This window comes from Anopheles arabiensis, chromosome 3 (assembly GCF_016920715.1).
Source record: "Anopheles arabiensis isolate DONGOLA chromosome 3, AaraD3, whole genome shotgun sequence".
Classification (NCBI taxonomy): Eukaryota; Metazoa; Arthropoda; class Insecta; order Diptera; family Culicidae; genus Anopheles; species Anopheles arabiensis.
The window spans coordinates 20,312,039-20,328,492 of record NC_053518.1 but is presented as its reverse complement, the minus strand read 5'-3'; positions in this window follow the sequence as shown (position 1 = coordinate 20,328,492).

The window sequence follows — 16,454 nt, the reverse complement described above, 5'->3', positions numbered from 1 at the left end:
CACGCACACGGGGAACGGAAACGAATGACCCAAGGTCACGGTACGGTCTGCGAAATAGCGAATGTGTTTATGTTTACGTTGACAATCATATGATCTGCTGAAGTAGCCACCCCGTCGCGCTGCGGTGACGTTACGCACGTAACGCCTGAGGGGTTTGCAAAACCCAAGCAGCATTTCGAACGACACACATGTCACACTTGTGGTTACTAGGCGAACCAAGCTCTCAAAAATGCCGGTTTTTGGTATGATTTTGAGCATATATCATTAACGAAAAAAAAATAACTCGAAAACATTTACGATGTTCCGGTCATTCACGGGGCATAAAGGTGAACATACTAAAAGACGGATGAATACTTATCAACTATTTCGTTCGTCGAACAAAAATCGTCGCTCATCAGTGAATAATTGTTTTGTTTTAATGTATAAATACTTTGTGGAGCGAAAAGTGGTGTAGATCTGTCCCAAGCGGCACATATGCCTTCAACGACTCCTAAACGAGGTATAGACGATTCAAGCTCTCAGTCTAGTTGCAATATCCCAAGCGCAACAAATCCACTAAACGACTCTTAAACGAGGTGTAATCGGTTCAAGATCGCAGCCTAAAACGAATCTTAAAAGACTCCGTTTAGCAGAAGGTAAGCGACTGATGCATTTCAAAAATAACAAAAAGGGTGGCGCAATTTGTTGTGAAATTTGTTATCTAGTGGAGCTTTCATAGTTTTGAAAGCATTCGACTTCCTGCTTTACTGTGAATGATGATCGCATTAAAGTAATATATCGCTAGAACTAAAACGGCGATACAATTGACTGTGAGTGAAACGTCTCTCTAAGATCGAGCGACTCTAATTAACTCTAATTAATTGCCAATATAATTTCCTTTTTCTGATTGGTATAATGACCTGAGTGATCATATCTGTCTACACAGGCTTTCGAGACTTATAAAGTAACAAGTAGTGGGATAGCCATATGAGGTTTGAACCCACGAAGGCCATGTTGTTAAGTGGTGCGGCTTCACGACTGTTCTTTTTCTTCTATTTATCCTTCTTTTTTGGCACTACAACCGTTGTTGGTCAAGGCCTGCCTATGCCACTAGTGGGGCTTGGCTTTCAGTGACTTATTGATTACTCTTTGCAGAATAGTCAGTCCTACGTACGGGTGATATCCGGGTTGACATTCAAATGAGCCGCAATTTGCGACTGAAATGGTGTGCCGGGATACTTGCTTTCTCCTTACTAATAAGAGTCATCTGATAATCGATTATACGGTCGACCCAATGCTTATGCTACGGTTAGAGAAACGAATGCAATCATTAACCCTCACGGGACTAGTATACCCACTGTATTAAATCCACTGGATCCCCAAATCGATAGACCTTCCGCGGTTGCGTTAAACCCGCCACTAAAGCCGTCCTTCAAAATGTTCCATACGTTTCTATTAGCACAGCAGATTTAACATGTATTTCCCAAATATGTGGGGTACGCAAGCTGGTACTTTTGCTTGGATAGATGGTTTTGCAACGACAGACAGCCACACTGCGAGAGATTTGTGTAGAAAACCTACTAAACACAGAATACTTCCGCCTCTTTGCTTGCTACACGATCGCCAATGAAGGTTGAATGACACAATAGAGGATGTACCGCACCGAACGTTGCCACGTTGTAAAGCAAATAAAAAAGCTGTTGTTAAAGAATCAGGAAATATACCTGTTACAGCATAATTTAATGATTTTAAGCCAGGAGAAGTCTAGCAAAGGTCAATGGAGGAAACATGGATTCGAATCAATCTACTGTTTTACAAAAACTGTTATATATTTCAAAATATTTGCATTTTGTAGAATTGTTGTTCTTTGATATAAGTGCTTTATTATTGTGCTTTATTAACTCCAATGGGACAGAGTTTATTTTTTCTTTAAAAAAAACTAATTTTCGGTGAATATTTATCAGCTTCGAAACGTATAAATTTTTATTTTTCTTACCCAAAAATATTTTGCATTTATAACATTTCAACTACTAAACCCGATCGAAAAGGATGTTTGTGAGAATAAGACAGTGTACGCAAAGAGCTGTTTTTCAAGTAGAGTGGTTTTTGTGTTTGTTTATCTTGTATGGTGTCCAAATGCTTACCTAAAAAACAGATCTTGTTGCTACCACGCTATCCTACATTGACGCGGGTCGTTCGGCCGACATATGTTAGGCCTGTGTGATAAAAAACATCGATACGGAAATCTTTCTGGACGCTTTACACAAATACACGGAAGCTAAATTCTGTACTTCCCAAATCATCTGAACAAACTCTACTTAGCCGAAAAGCTGTTAAACTTACACAAAAAACGCTTTGAAGGACATTTTTACTTGCTGGTTGTAGTATAAAAGCATAGGCTCGGACCTTTCGAACGATCATTAGTTGACTAGTACCCAACGCTCAATATACAACCGTCACCATGAAGTTCGCTCTTCTTCTAATTGCCCTGTTCGCGGTGGTGTGCATCTGCCAGGCTTACCCACAGCCTGCCGAGGATGCGAACGCTCAGGGAGCACAGGCATCTCAGGGAGCTCAAGCATCTCAGGGAGCTCAGGGACAGGAGCAGGCTGATAGTGCCAAGACCGAGGCCGAGATCATCGCTGAGCTGAAAGCCAACCCAAAGGGACGCTTTTGGGGAGCGCTTGCTGGTATCGTCGGTAACCTCGTTGTAAACTGGATCAACCGTGGATAAGGAATTAAAGCAACGATAGAAACGTATATATCAGTCTTCACTCTTTGAACGTTAGTGCGATATCACTTTATTTCACACAAATATTCGTCTATTGACTCTTCCTGCATAGTTTGCCATTTGTTTCGCCATGTTTTTATATCGGACAAACATTATTGAAGCAAATACTGGTCAAACTCATTGCATTGAATTTCCATAATTTGTCAACTTTTGAGTTGGTATCCATTAGTTGGCTTGTTTCTTTCCTTACAAACTGAAATCGGATTTGATTTTAGTTACAAGTTCTTATACAAATGCCATACAAAATGGGACATATTTAACGCATATGTGCTATTGTGTATCGTGTTGAGCCGGTCTGGTGGTACAGTCGTCAACTCGTACGACGTAACAACATGCCCGTCATGGGTTCAACTCCTGAATAGACCAGTGCCCCCCATACGTAGGACTGACTATCCTGCTATGGTAATAATAAGTCACTGAAAGCCAAGCTCACTTCAATAGTGGGTATTTGGCAGGCATTGACCTACAGCGGTTGTTGTGCCAAAGAAGAGAGAAGAAGAGCTATCGTTTAAACACAACTCAAAACAGTAAAATAAACAAACAGATCTTGTTGCTACTTCGCTAGCTTACTTTGACGCAGGTCCACATATGTTGCGTCCGTGCAATAAAAATCGATACAGAAATCTTTTTGAACACGTTATACAAATCCACGAATGCAAAATTCTGTGCTTCTCATACCATCTGAGCAAACTCTACTTCATCGCAAAGCTGTTGTGCGCTTTGGAGGACATCTTCCCTTGCTGGATGTAGTATAAAAGCATAGGCTCGGGCTTTTCGAACGATCATCAGTTGACTAGTACCCAACGCTCTCTCTACAACCGCCATCATGAAGTTCGCTCTTGTGCTGCTTGCTCTGTTCGCGGTGGTATGCATCTGCCAGGCCTACCCACAGCCTACCGAGGATGCGAACGCTCAGGCACAGGCATCTCAGGGAACTCAGGGACAGGAGCAGATTGCTAGTACCAAATCCGAGGCCGAGATCGAGGCTGAGCTGAAGGCCAACCCACAAGGACGCGTGTCAATTATCACGAGATACCTTATTGACCTCATTGCAGGCTGGATCAGCCGTGGATAAGGAATAAAAGCATATAGAAAATCAACACGTTTTCTATTTATTCAACATCGCTCAGTGAAAATATTCGTTACAGCTTTAATACTTTGAACGATAGTGTGATATCACTTCAGCTCTTAAAATTGTGGTTGAAAAGTAAAAGTTTAGAAATGGTTCTACGATTGATTGACTGTGTCCTAAATATGTTTCAATCAAGCGTATTCTATTCTTATAATCGAGTCGTCTCGACGTCGATCCGGTCTGGTCGTACGACTTCACAACATGCCACACGTAGGACTGACTATTCTGCTATGGGGGGTAATCCAAAAGTCACTTAAAGCCAAGCCCGGTAGTGGCACAGGCGCATGCCTTGGCGGACGAATGTTGTTGTGCCAAATAATAAGAAGAAGGATAAGAAGATGTTTCAAGTCAATAAATTGGGAGACCGACTATCACAGTTTTGAGGAATGGTTGATCAATCGTGGAATGGTTCAAGCACATGTGAGAAAGTGTCAATAATTCGTAAGACGAACTCAAAATCATTTGGGAACTCAAAAAATATTGGAGAATACAGTAATAGAATGTTGGTAGCGGTAGATTATTTAATGATTTTTAGCCTTGCGAACGTTTTTATGACACAACAATTCTTCAGAAAGAGAGAAAAAATAATAATAACATGCTGCGTTTTGGCACCAATCGGACATGATATGAGGTTCAATTTGACACACATCGCCTTGAACATGTCAAATTGCTTACGTTTTGCTTGTTCGATGTCGTGTACGATTGGTGCCAGATTTGTATCAGATTTGACCCCACATCTTCTACTTGACGTAACGTCCTGCGAGGACATATCGGTCTATACAGAATTTCGTGATTTTTTTCAGTACCACGCAGCCGGATAGTCAGTCAAAGTCCTTTCAACGGGGGAACGAGTTCATTCTAGATTTGACTCCATGACGGACATGTGGACATTGAAGTTGAGAGATTGAGTAAGATAGAATTCGTACAAACTTTACAGCGCACACAGTAGTAATGTGGCACAATTCCATAATCTGTCCAGCAAAATCAATTCAAATCTACAACTGGAGACGTTTAAACGTTAGGATCCAGCGATCCACTTCAGACATAATGCGATAGAGATCTTAAAGTAAAACATCTCCATTGAAGAAAGCTTTGCTAAACACCATAAATGCAACATTTGTGGAAAAATGAAATATTCAATTGCCACTGGCACTTCCAAAGCTGTTTTGACAGAATTCTCGCTCCGTTCCTCTGCTTTCTCCATTCAACGAGTGAACGAGTAGTCAGACAACAACGAAAGAATGCATCTGCAGCACGGCATGCTTCGATTCGTTAGCTCGTCAGCATTTCGATACAACCCACCACCACCAACACCACCATAAAAGAGTTTACGCCAGCGATGCATCCCGATGCTCCCCCGGATGCATTCGAAGCATCAGGTGGTGAATGTAAAATTCAATATTGTATCTATCCCGGCGCCTGGGGTTGCGCCTGTGATGATGGTGTAGGGTGAAATTGAAAAACTAACGCAATTAAAAGATGAAACCGGCGCACTGTAAGTGTACGAGGCGAGGGTAACAGAGTTAAACCATTTCACCACCGTGGTCACCGTAGCCAGCTACCAGCTCCGGCTAGGGCCGGCACGTTCAGGCCGGTCGAGCCATAAAGCTAGGCGAGCATAAAATTGACCAAAACTGCAGGCACAAAGCGATTAGTACGGTCGGTAGTCAAAGTGGTAAATGAGTCTTTTATTTAGAGTCGACAATGGTTTCGCTTTGAGGGTTTGCCCTCGGTACGGCAGTTATTAGGAGAGTGTGACATCGTTTATCCATTTGTTGTGAGCAAAATAGTGATTGAATGCTATTGTTTATGGATTGATTGTAGCTATTTCATGACCGATAAAATGAGCATCTTAAGCGGGCGCCTTCAAAGATGTATGGGATGAAGTGAGACGATTTTTTTTAATTCGATACAGGGTTTCCCACGATTTACAGGTCAGTTACAGTGTTGTTTTGGATTCGCCTTGGATTGATTCCATGGATTTATGAAAAATCATCCCATTGCAAATCAATAAAAATGATCCAAAAATTCTAGCAATAGCTCCATAAATCGTGGGAAAGCCTTAGGAAAGCTGTGTAGATGTCACAATACTGGTTAGTAATGAAAAGGTACAAAAATCACCAATCATAAGTTTGTCTACATTTCATGTTGTACCTGCCTTAATTTAATGGTCCGCTTAAGAGCTCCTGAAGTTATGCAAACGCGACGCTGTTGTCCTAATATTGAATATGATCTCATTTATGTACGTAAAATCAGAACTATCATCACGTTAGTGAGTAAAATCAGTTCAACAATAACAAACAAAACGAACACTGCGGAGCTATTCGAAGCTATAATTAAAGCCTCCCACTTAAACATGTACGCAAACGAAGCCATAAAAAGGATTCGATTATCCTAGCGTACTGGTTTGTCTTATAAATGTTTGTCTCACTGTGAGTCTCGGAAGCTATTTTGTTGAACAAAAACTACTTAGTATAAGTTAACAAATGAATCGATGTGATTGCTTTACTAGGGCTTCGTTTTTATAACAGGAACTATACACCAATAATGATAGAAAATGGGTTTAGGTAGGGGTAAAAGATTGCAACAGAGAGAACAACCTTAAAGACAGACAATCAAGCAGTAAAGACGTCATACAAGTTATTTTCATTAAGTACATATTAGTTATATTTTGAATCAAATTCTGTGCAAATATAGTTTCATATCAAACCAACTCAATTCGTGAGAACATAGCGTTTGTATCAGTGTTATATTTTACAACACAAACAGCACCGAAAGCTTCCATGAAAACAGTGTTAAATGGTTTGTTAACAAGAAATCTGTTTAATAATCGGTCACCTAGAGAGGCGGCAGCGAATCCTCACACTACGGTGGCACTCTGCTACCCTTTTTCTAGCCGTCTGTTTGCTTGCCTGTGATTCATTAGTTCCCCAAATTTCATCACCACCATGGCGCCAAAGGACATTATCAATCGTGATGTTGTTTGGCTAAATCTTAGTATGCTTCTCGCCCTAAGTTTCGGGTTGGTTAAAAGGGGTTAGTTATGTTTGAATGTAGCCACGCCATGGTGGAATAGGAAGGGGAAGAACCAAAACGAGGGTACGGGCGAAAGGCGAAAGGGCGGTATTGTAAGGTCGAGAAATTGAATCCCTGCTAAGTCGATTATTGTGAAATTGAAACTTCATTGTTCGATGCTAATTAGCGATCCAGTGTCCGTTTTGGTACGGTTCGCCCCATGGTGCCCAATGCTAATTGATTGCGGCAGTGCTGGTAGTGCTGTTGGTTTGGATGTTGGTTGTGATCGGACGGCACACGGTCGGGACGCATGATTGATGACAATCGTAGGAAAATTATCCACCACGCTTCACCATTCCATGACTACTGTGGTGCGTGTGGCTGAACAAGAATGGTCACCGAGGAGAAGAAAGGCTGTACACGATAACTATTTGATGTTGGCCGCTTTGGCAACTGGGAAGCGCAGATAGAACAGGGTCTGGCGGGAAGCTCCTTGTGGAAATAATAATAATCAAAACCCCGAATTCGTTTGGCTAGGAATTGTTTTGAATGGGGTTTGTTGTAAACCGATTGCCTTTGATTGCGTTAGGGGGTCATTTCGTAGTTAACAGGCTGCTAGTGGTGGGTAATGAGCAGAATGTAATTTTAGTCACAAATAGTGTGGTTACCAATTAAGAGCAAGCTTTTCAGAATTCTGAAACGAAATTAAGCAACCTTTTTCAAATCAGAAATAAGCTAAAAGCGGCAATGATATTAGTGGGAAAATTCAAAATTCTTTCTTGACTTTTCTTAAGTCGTTTTATTTTATTATCCATTTTGCTGCATTGTTTATCTATATACAATTTTCATGATTTTCAGGCATAAGTATTTGCCTTCCTTTAGCTTGTCTTGTTACACGCCTGAAGGTATGCAATGTAACAAGCAAACATTGAATCTAGCTGAAGAAGCAATGCTACAATCACTCAGCATACTTTTAGGCGCTTTCAATGCATTTATGCTCTATGTTTTGGCCTTAACACAGCTACAAGATTTAGTAGCATTATATTATGTTTCTTTTAAAGTTAATTAATAGCTATAAACTTTAATCGTTTAACAAATCAACTATTTCATGCGTTACACTACCCAAAAATAGGACTTCTTCACTGTTTAAAACATTTTATTCATATCTTTGTTACAGAGGAAGTTGCTCTGTTTAGTGTTGCTAAATCAAACGCTTAATACGAACTAGCAGAGAAAGCAGTCTCTCCTTTCAGTAGCACTTGGGTGCGCTACTTCAATTACCACGGTCCCGCTCGGTCCAATGAACCGATAATTGAGTGTCGAATTTTCATAACTTAATACATTCGATCAAAACGCCATAAAGTGACTCTGTCCGCCTCGACCCCGGCGGTTCAGTATTTGACTCACGCAAGCTAATCTCATAAGACATCAATTCAACTTCACCGTCGTTGCAGTACCACTCACGTCACCGGAGCCACAGTATAAGGGAGTGACTGCAGCAGTGACTGCAGCGAGGATACGAACCAGCGGAAACTCACTTGCGCTAAACCGATAGGAGCAACTTTTTTCACAACGCACACAGAACGGAAAGTCTCACTTTTCATGTGCAGATTTATGAAGTTTCTAATTTCTTTCCCCCCTCGCACCAGCCAGTGCCGGGCTGGTTAGTTATTTTTTATACGTTTCTTTGATTTTTATTCACCTCCCATCGTGACGCGACTCGACTCGAAGGCGGGGTGCATCATGCCACTAACCGCATACTCCATAACCGTCGCTGTGTTGATGAAGAAAGTCCGCTTCAGCTCGGATAATCGGAGTATCGGGTGGGCCAGGGAGATGGACCGCTTTCCCGTCGGTTCGTTTTACTAGCGCGAAAGGATATTCCCATGCCGTGCCGGTGGGTCGAACAATAATAACGCATCAACGAGAAAAGCTGCGCCAGAGCTCGCGTCACGGGCACGGGGTGCTGGCGTGATAAGAAAAATACTATGAATAGAAAGCGGCAAAACTTGATCCGGTTTTTCCCCCGTTCCCGTCTTTGGTGGAGGAAGAAGTGGTATTGTACGGTCGCTTTTATCATTTGCGCCCAATCGAGAGGTATGGGTTGAAGTAGGAGTAGATGTAAGGGCGAAACATTTTCATCGATTTAAAATGGATCTAGCATAGAGAGAGCGAGAAAGAATACAAAGTAAAACAAAATAAAATCACACAACAGCGATGGCGCACATATTGAAAGGGGCAACAGAAATTGTATTGAAAAGTTCATAATGAGATTTGAAGCGTGCCAAGACATGCCGCATGCTTATACGCGCACACACACACACACCTGCTCTCATAAAGCGTGTGTGAGCGAAAGTGATGCTCGCTCCCGAATTGCTTCCCACCCTCCATTCTAAGGAGCCTATGGAAAATAAGAATACCGTCATCGTGCGAGTCTGTGTGTTGTGCTGTGAGCCAAAAAGGTAGACAAACGCTTGCGCCCGCTGTTTGTGTAGGCTCGGCTGTATGGGGCTTAGGCCAGGGCCGTTACCCGCCATCGCCACGATGTAAGTAGCGTGACGCGCGAGTGGGTGTCTTACGAGCTGAGCTTTCGAATGACGTCAAACAATGGACGATTTACTGTTTTGTGCAATGGTGCCCCTGGGGGTTTGCTGCGCCGTCTGCCTGTACTGGGTGGGTGAGCAAACAGTGGTAAGAGTTACAATATCTTGAGAATTGTTTTAGAAACATGGCAGTTCAGTGGAAATTGACGGTAGTTAAATAGATGTTTTAAAAATGACTTCGTTCTGTGTTCAAATTCCCCCCATTACGGTCTAATTCATCGGAAGCTATTGTGCTGCAAGTCAGTATAATTAGATCAATATTGCGATTTAGATCATAGGGAATATTTTTAAATCAAGCAGATAAAATCTTAAAATGAATTGGAAATACGCTCAAACTCATCGTTTATTCCTTTTATGAGGAACTTGTACATTTCCTGCTTAACGACCTAGCTAAACGCCTGAAGGTATGCAATTGGCATGACAAAAAGTTCAATGTTGATTAAAACAAGTTCAGATGTATAAACAATAGATTATAACAATTAAATAGAACAAAACCAGAACAAAAAGTGACCAAATAATCAATAATTAAATTTAATATACTGTCCACATAAATTAAAGCTACAAATATTTATATAAAATTCTTATATGAAACATGAACGCGCTACAAACGTCTGAAACTTACTGAAAAATGTTTCGAATCTCCAACAGGAATCTTGCGAGAGGGTTTTCTTTCAACACTATTTGCTCCTTTTTAAGCCAACAAAATCGCATCGGAATTAGTGAGAAAAAAAGCAGACGTTTGGTTTGAAATTGGTCGTACGATTTAATCGAATAAGGCTTGTGCATTAGTGCACACCTTCCAAATGTTTGTTAATTTCATTAGGCACTGGAAAGCAGACGCTGCCGCTTGTGCCTAACTGAAAATGACCGTGCCAACATCCTCGTTAGTAGGTGATTAATTCATTAATTTTAAATATCTGACCCCTATTTGAAATTCGTTAATCGTGTCGTTTTGTCGCTGCCGTCCGTCCTGTCGCTTCTCGTTGATTGAGATCGCTGGGTCGGTCGGTTGGTTGGCAAATTGTGGACGAAAAAGCGTATCACTTACACCAAATTTGCTGACAACTGCTGCGGGGGTTCACATTTCACGCCTGTCCACCGAAGTAAATTAACTCCCTCGGCACTAATCTCGTGTCTCGAGGGTATCTATTATTCTCATGTGTCCTTTGCGTTACATGCGAAAGGTCGGCATAATTTCACTCGTCTTTCCAAATTCAGCTTTACTTGGTTCACATTATTTTATTTTAAAGGAAATTGAAAATTGTAAAATATTTTTTTAAAAATCAAACTAAAAAACACGTGCTACGAACATAGCAATTGACTGTTACGGTATAGAAAACAACACCATTGTTCTTGTAATATCGCACTGGATGGGGTGTGTTACGCTACTGCAGCAAATTAATTACTTTTCACTTAATTGGATCTGCAGAATGACTTTTTTTTCTTTCTCAAACCGTTGCACCTACAGTGGTGATAATCAACGTGTGTCAACAGGCAATGTCGGACGCGAGCTCAAATGTCAGTTGATTAAAAGAAATGGAAAACAAAGCAGCGACAATCGGTTGAGTGTCGGTGGAATTAAGTTTCTAACTAGCGTTTCATCAACAGACACAATCGATAATTTAATCAATTGCCTGATCAACCGGTACGTGCGGTGCTCAAGAAAGTGCACGGCACCATCGAGCTTAACGCTCGATCCGCTTTCGCTACATTGTAGGAAAAGGCAAGTGAAAAAATAACAGTAAATTACATAATAACGCTTTCCACACGCCTGCAAATGGGCTGCCGGCTGAAGAAGGACAGTCGTTTGTGTGTAGGAATGCACTTTTGTTCGAAGTAAAAGAATGAGGTATTTTCCGTACGATGAGAAGATTAATGCTAAAGGATGAAATACTTAGCAGATTATTGTTAAAAGCGAATGAAACAGATTGTACACTTTATGAGTGAAAGGGCACATTTTGGCTATTTTTGTATGGTATAGCTGTGTTACGTTCGATGGGTTGACTGTTGTGTGATAAGTGTTAAAAAAAATTCTATATTTATCAAGAAAATTGTAAATACAAGGTCTCAAATCTCACATATTGGTGCACTTGATTAAGTTTTCTACTCTGAATAGAAAGTCATTTATTACAACTGCTGAAAAAAAATTTGTACAATTTTTTTAAACGTAATCGATGACCTTCAAACTTGTTTTTGAATGTGAGTTATCGAATAATGTCATAGTAGATAGCAAGAAACAATCAATAATTCAATCGAACTCTGGTTATTTCCGATAAATGAACAAAAAATATTGCTAAAATGCTCTGAAGAAAATGTGCTGCAAACGCTTTGTTTTTATACAATTTATTGTATATTGTACATCAAAAAATGATTTCTTGAGAAAAATAGTACACAATTATAGAACATTGTTTAATTGCATACTTTATGGCGTTCAGCCATGTCACCTTCAATTGTTATTGTTAAATGAAATTATTGTATTTTTGGTACTTCTTCGTCATATTTCAAGTAATAACCGTAGTCAGTTCTGATCTGGATATGATTTAATGACTGTACTGCGGGACTAGACTTACATTTTGGTTAAAATATTCAATAATCAATAATACTCAGTACGTTACCAAACATTGTATTGCATACCTTTAGGCGCTCATGGTTAAGTGAGCAAAGTTCAGTTTGAAACGACACACGAGTCGTTATTATTTGCATCAAACAACGTCAAAAACACAGCGCTGCCGGAAGGAAAGTTTCCAGCTTCCTGCCTCACTACACCTTACAGCCCACGCACATTTACAACAAAACACTTAGGTGTTACACCCAACATACACCCATTCTTCACACCCCCTTGAATCCTAAGAGGTGGTTTATTAGTGTAAAAAAGGGGCGAGGTGTTGCGAGTAGAAACGTTTGTCTCCAGTTTGGCGGCAACGGTCCACGCACATACACACATCCTCGCCACTCGGCAAGGAGGATGTCATCATGATCTCGGAAGGATTTTCTAGGTTTTCTCCGTTCTGTTTTCCTTCTCCCCCCAATCTAATACGAAACACTGTAGTAACACAGCAGCTTCGCCATCGAAGCCTCTCGAACAGCGTTCAGGGAGCAGCGTTCTTTGTGTTGTTGCTTGTTGCTGTAGTGTTTGCCTTTATCGGCCACAAAACCGGCACACTTTCACTAGGTGCATTCATGCGAGTCGCATCAACCACAAACTGGTACCAACCACCCCCTTTGAAAGGGTTTTGAAAGGGGTTCGGGTGCGCGCACACTCATGTGTGTGTAGCTAGCGTTCTGGACGCGCGTGGTACACGCGCACACAGTGTAATGGGGAGGCGCAGTGACGAGCGGGGGGATGCTGCCTCGAAGGTACAGACGGCGAGGGGTGGCCGAAGGATGTAACAGTGAGAAAGCGAAAGGCACAACACTTTCCACCACGCTATTTTTATAGGCGAGGAAAATGGTTACAAATTATAATTCAGCATCATCGGAGATAATGAATCGCCAGTCAGGCGCCAACCGGAGGGTGCCAACACATGCACACAGCCACAGCTTGCAGGAACCGGCGCTCACAGCTTTCCACTGACATGGATATCGACAATTGTGGGGTGTGTGTAAAGTGTTCCGGTTCGCACAGCTTCCCGGTAGTGTGTACAGCACAAAGAGAGTGAGAGATAAAAGGGGAGGGATAGTGAAAGAGAGAAAGAGCGAAACACTTGGTCTCATTTTGTGTGCGCTTCTAAACAGTCAACGCTGACTGGCGTCGTACTTCGGGCGTAGTACACACCGATTTGGTCCGGCTGGCGATGGTGATGTTCCATCGTTCGGTTCGTTAAATTTGGAAATTATTTTAGTTTAGCATTTTGATGCCGTCCTCCGGTTGTGTCGATTATCATTGCCGAGTAGGTAGGGAGCATTCTGGTTAAGGGGATGGTGATAACTGTTGCGTTCCGACTCTGTCATAAACCCTCGAGGCGGCGACGGAATGCAATATTTTTGGCCCGTTTTGGCTGGCGGAAATCATTTGACGGAGTGAAGCGCTTTCCATAATTTACTTGAGACTGTGAAGTTTTTATCAGGATGTATCAGGAGCTCTCAAACCTAAAAAAGGAATGATAATATATCATCTATCAGTTGAGTAATTTCGTTTTTCTTGTTTGTATGTTTGTTAAATACATATGATAGTTTTGTTAATGGCGATTTTGTAAAAATACACTCATTTTCGGTCACTTATGTTAAGCATCAACTTTTACTAAGCATTTTTTACATAATGCAATGTATCCAAGTTCATTTGATGAATTTATTTTATTAAATAAATGTCATTTGTGTAGTTTTATTAGTGATAAATTTTACTGCATAAATTTATCAAAAGTAAAACAATCCGTAAAAATATGTTAAAATATGAACATTGAGTAAAGTGAGAGAAATTATTATTCACTAAACTTCACAGAAAGTAGTAAATAATAATTAAATTACTCTTACATTTAATCTAAAAAATAAATAAATGAATAAATAATAAAAATAATAGAAAAAAAGTTGTATGAATAATTCATTAAATAAATAAATAAATAAATAAATTAACAAATAAAAAAATAAAACAATTATTAAACAAATATAAAAAATAAACAAATAAATAAATAAATAAAATCATAAATAAATAAATTAATGAATAAATGAATAATCAATAAATAACAACATAACTAAATAAGTTGATAAATATAAATGAATAAAGTTGATAAATGTAAAAAAAAACTATTTTCTTAAGAGGAAAGAAATGAAAAGTACTCCTAATCTTAGCATGATTCTGAATCTTATCTAAATTATCTTAGTGAATCTAAAATAATCTAAATGAATCTAAATGAATTGTGAATTTGAGATAATTGAAATGATTCAATTTACAAATCGTAGTGAATGAATCATTTGTTAATGGGTCAGTTCCTTTTCACACAGCTTTTAACATGTAGCCTATATAATTGATTTTTCTGCTCTGCTTCTGCCATGCAAACGATAATGTTCTCGTTATTACTTAATTTAATGCTATTTAAAGGTTTTCAAAGCAGTGAAATCATGTCCAAAACTGGAGCAAATACGTAAAAGACTTATTTGTAATGATATCACAATGTAAGTGATAAAACATTATTTTGTTTAAATAAATGAATGAAGCAACATTGCGAAACTTTCACATACAGCGCAACAGTATTTGAAACAACAACTAGCTAGACAATTTGATCCTATCCCACCATCCGCCGTCGCGATAGCTTTCGTTTGTATTCACAATTTTTGTCGATCAATTTCGTGCGCGTAAACAATCGGAAATTGCACACCGTTCACACCGTTGTGTGAACCGTTCCCTTTTCCCCAAAAACCAACTAGAATGCGTTTGCTGACGCCATTACATTCTGGTTGCGGTTAATGCTTTATCCTTTCGCCGCATCCCCGCAGCGAACAGAACGGAAGTGTACTCGCCTGCGACAAATTGGCGGTGAACTTTTGCTGCTTCCTCCACGTGAATATCCACTGCCACTGTCCTATACCACACGGCTACACAATTGCATCGTTGCCGTGTGGTCCGCCTTTGCAGACGGGAACTTTGCCGGGTTTCCTTCATTGAGCGGCACTCGATTGCTGCCGGCAATATTGCAACATCCCAAAGTCAACAGACGCGTGCAGAACGCGAGCCAACTTCCAAGATGTGCTACCCGGCGGATCGGTGCACCGGGAAGCAAAGGAATGGTGGTGAAGGAGGCGAAAAACAACAAGACATCATTTCCACACCGCTCGCCCAGCCCCCCCCCCCGTCCCACCCCAAAAGTAAGACAAGCGTGACAAGCGAGCAGGAGAATGTTCGTGGGACGGATGTTCTTGGAGCACTTTGGAGCAGATCATCTGCGTGGGTTGTGAAGTTGTCCGACGCGAAGGCACCTGCAGGGCAGGAACAATATTGGCACAAGCTTATGGAAGAAAATATCGTTTTCGCTGTAGTGGTTAAGCGGTTTCCAATCGATCAAGCATGGTGTCGAGTAGTAGGTTAAGGATATTGGTGGTGAAAGCTAAGGGTGTCATTGTTTTTCTTGTTTGACGGTGAAACTAAAAATTAGATTGCGAAACGATAACTCAAAGTGGATCTGATGATATGGCAAAAATGGAGTTGCTGGAAATGTTAAAACTAGAGAAAAGAAGTACACGTAAGACAATTCACTGAATTAGCAAGTAAGGTGAGCTTTCAGGAAGGAATAGTTCTGATAGACCTGCAAAGGAATCATTCAGTTTCATTCTTGTTTTCCTCAGAATATGATGCTGGATCGTAGTAGATACTGTATCGGTTCATGCACCGAGACAGAGACAGATACAGGTACAGTTGTTAGAGTAGAATACAAAATTGAACAATTCCAGTACCAGCAGTAATGGTTGCAGGATCAATTCCAAAAGCACTGCTGCGAGACTAGGAAAATAATGATAATGGGTTCTAGATTAGTAGCAGATTCGGTTTAGATTCAGGGTTAATTCCAGGCCTATTAGGTGAATTAGTATCAGTTCCGGGAAAAGATTGACATCATTATCAGTACTGGTAGACGGATCAGTGCAAAATGGTTCCTCTGGCTGTGGAATCTACTCCAGTATCGACAATAGCGCCGTCCGACTACCAGACCATACCTCAATCTTTACCGCAGCCCTGGTTCATCTTCACAGCCCTGGTTATTGCTGCTGATGAAGGTCTACACAGAGACAAACTTAACGTAATCTTCACCGATAGTGCAAGTGTCCTTCAAGCACTTGAATCTGGAACCACCCGCAACCCGAACATCCAAAAACTCTGCAATATACCAAATTCACCCCAAGTCACATTCTGCTGGATTCCTGGTCATACAGGTATCCAGGGAAACGAAATAGCTGACCGACTAGCCAACGCAGGACGTAATATCCCGGCCTGCTGCCATAACACTCT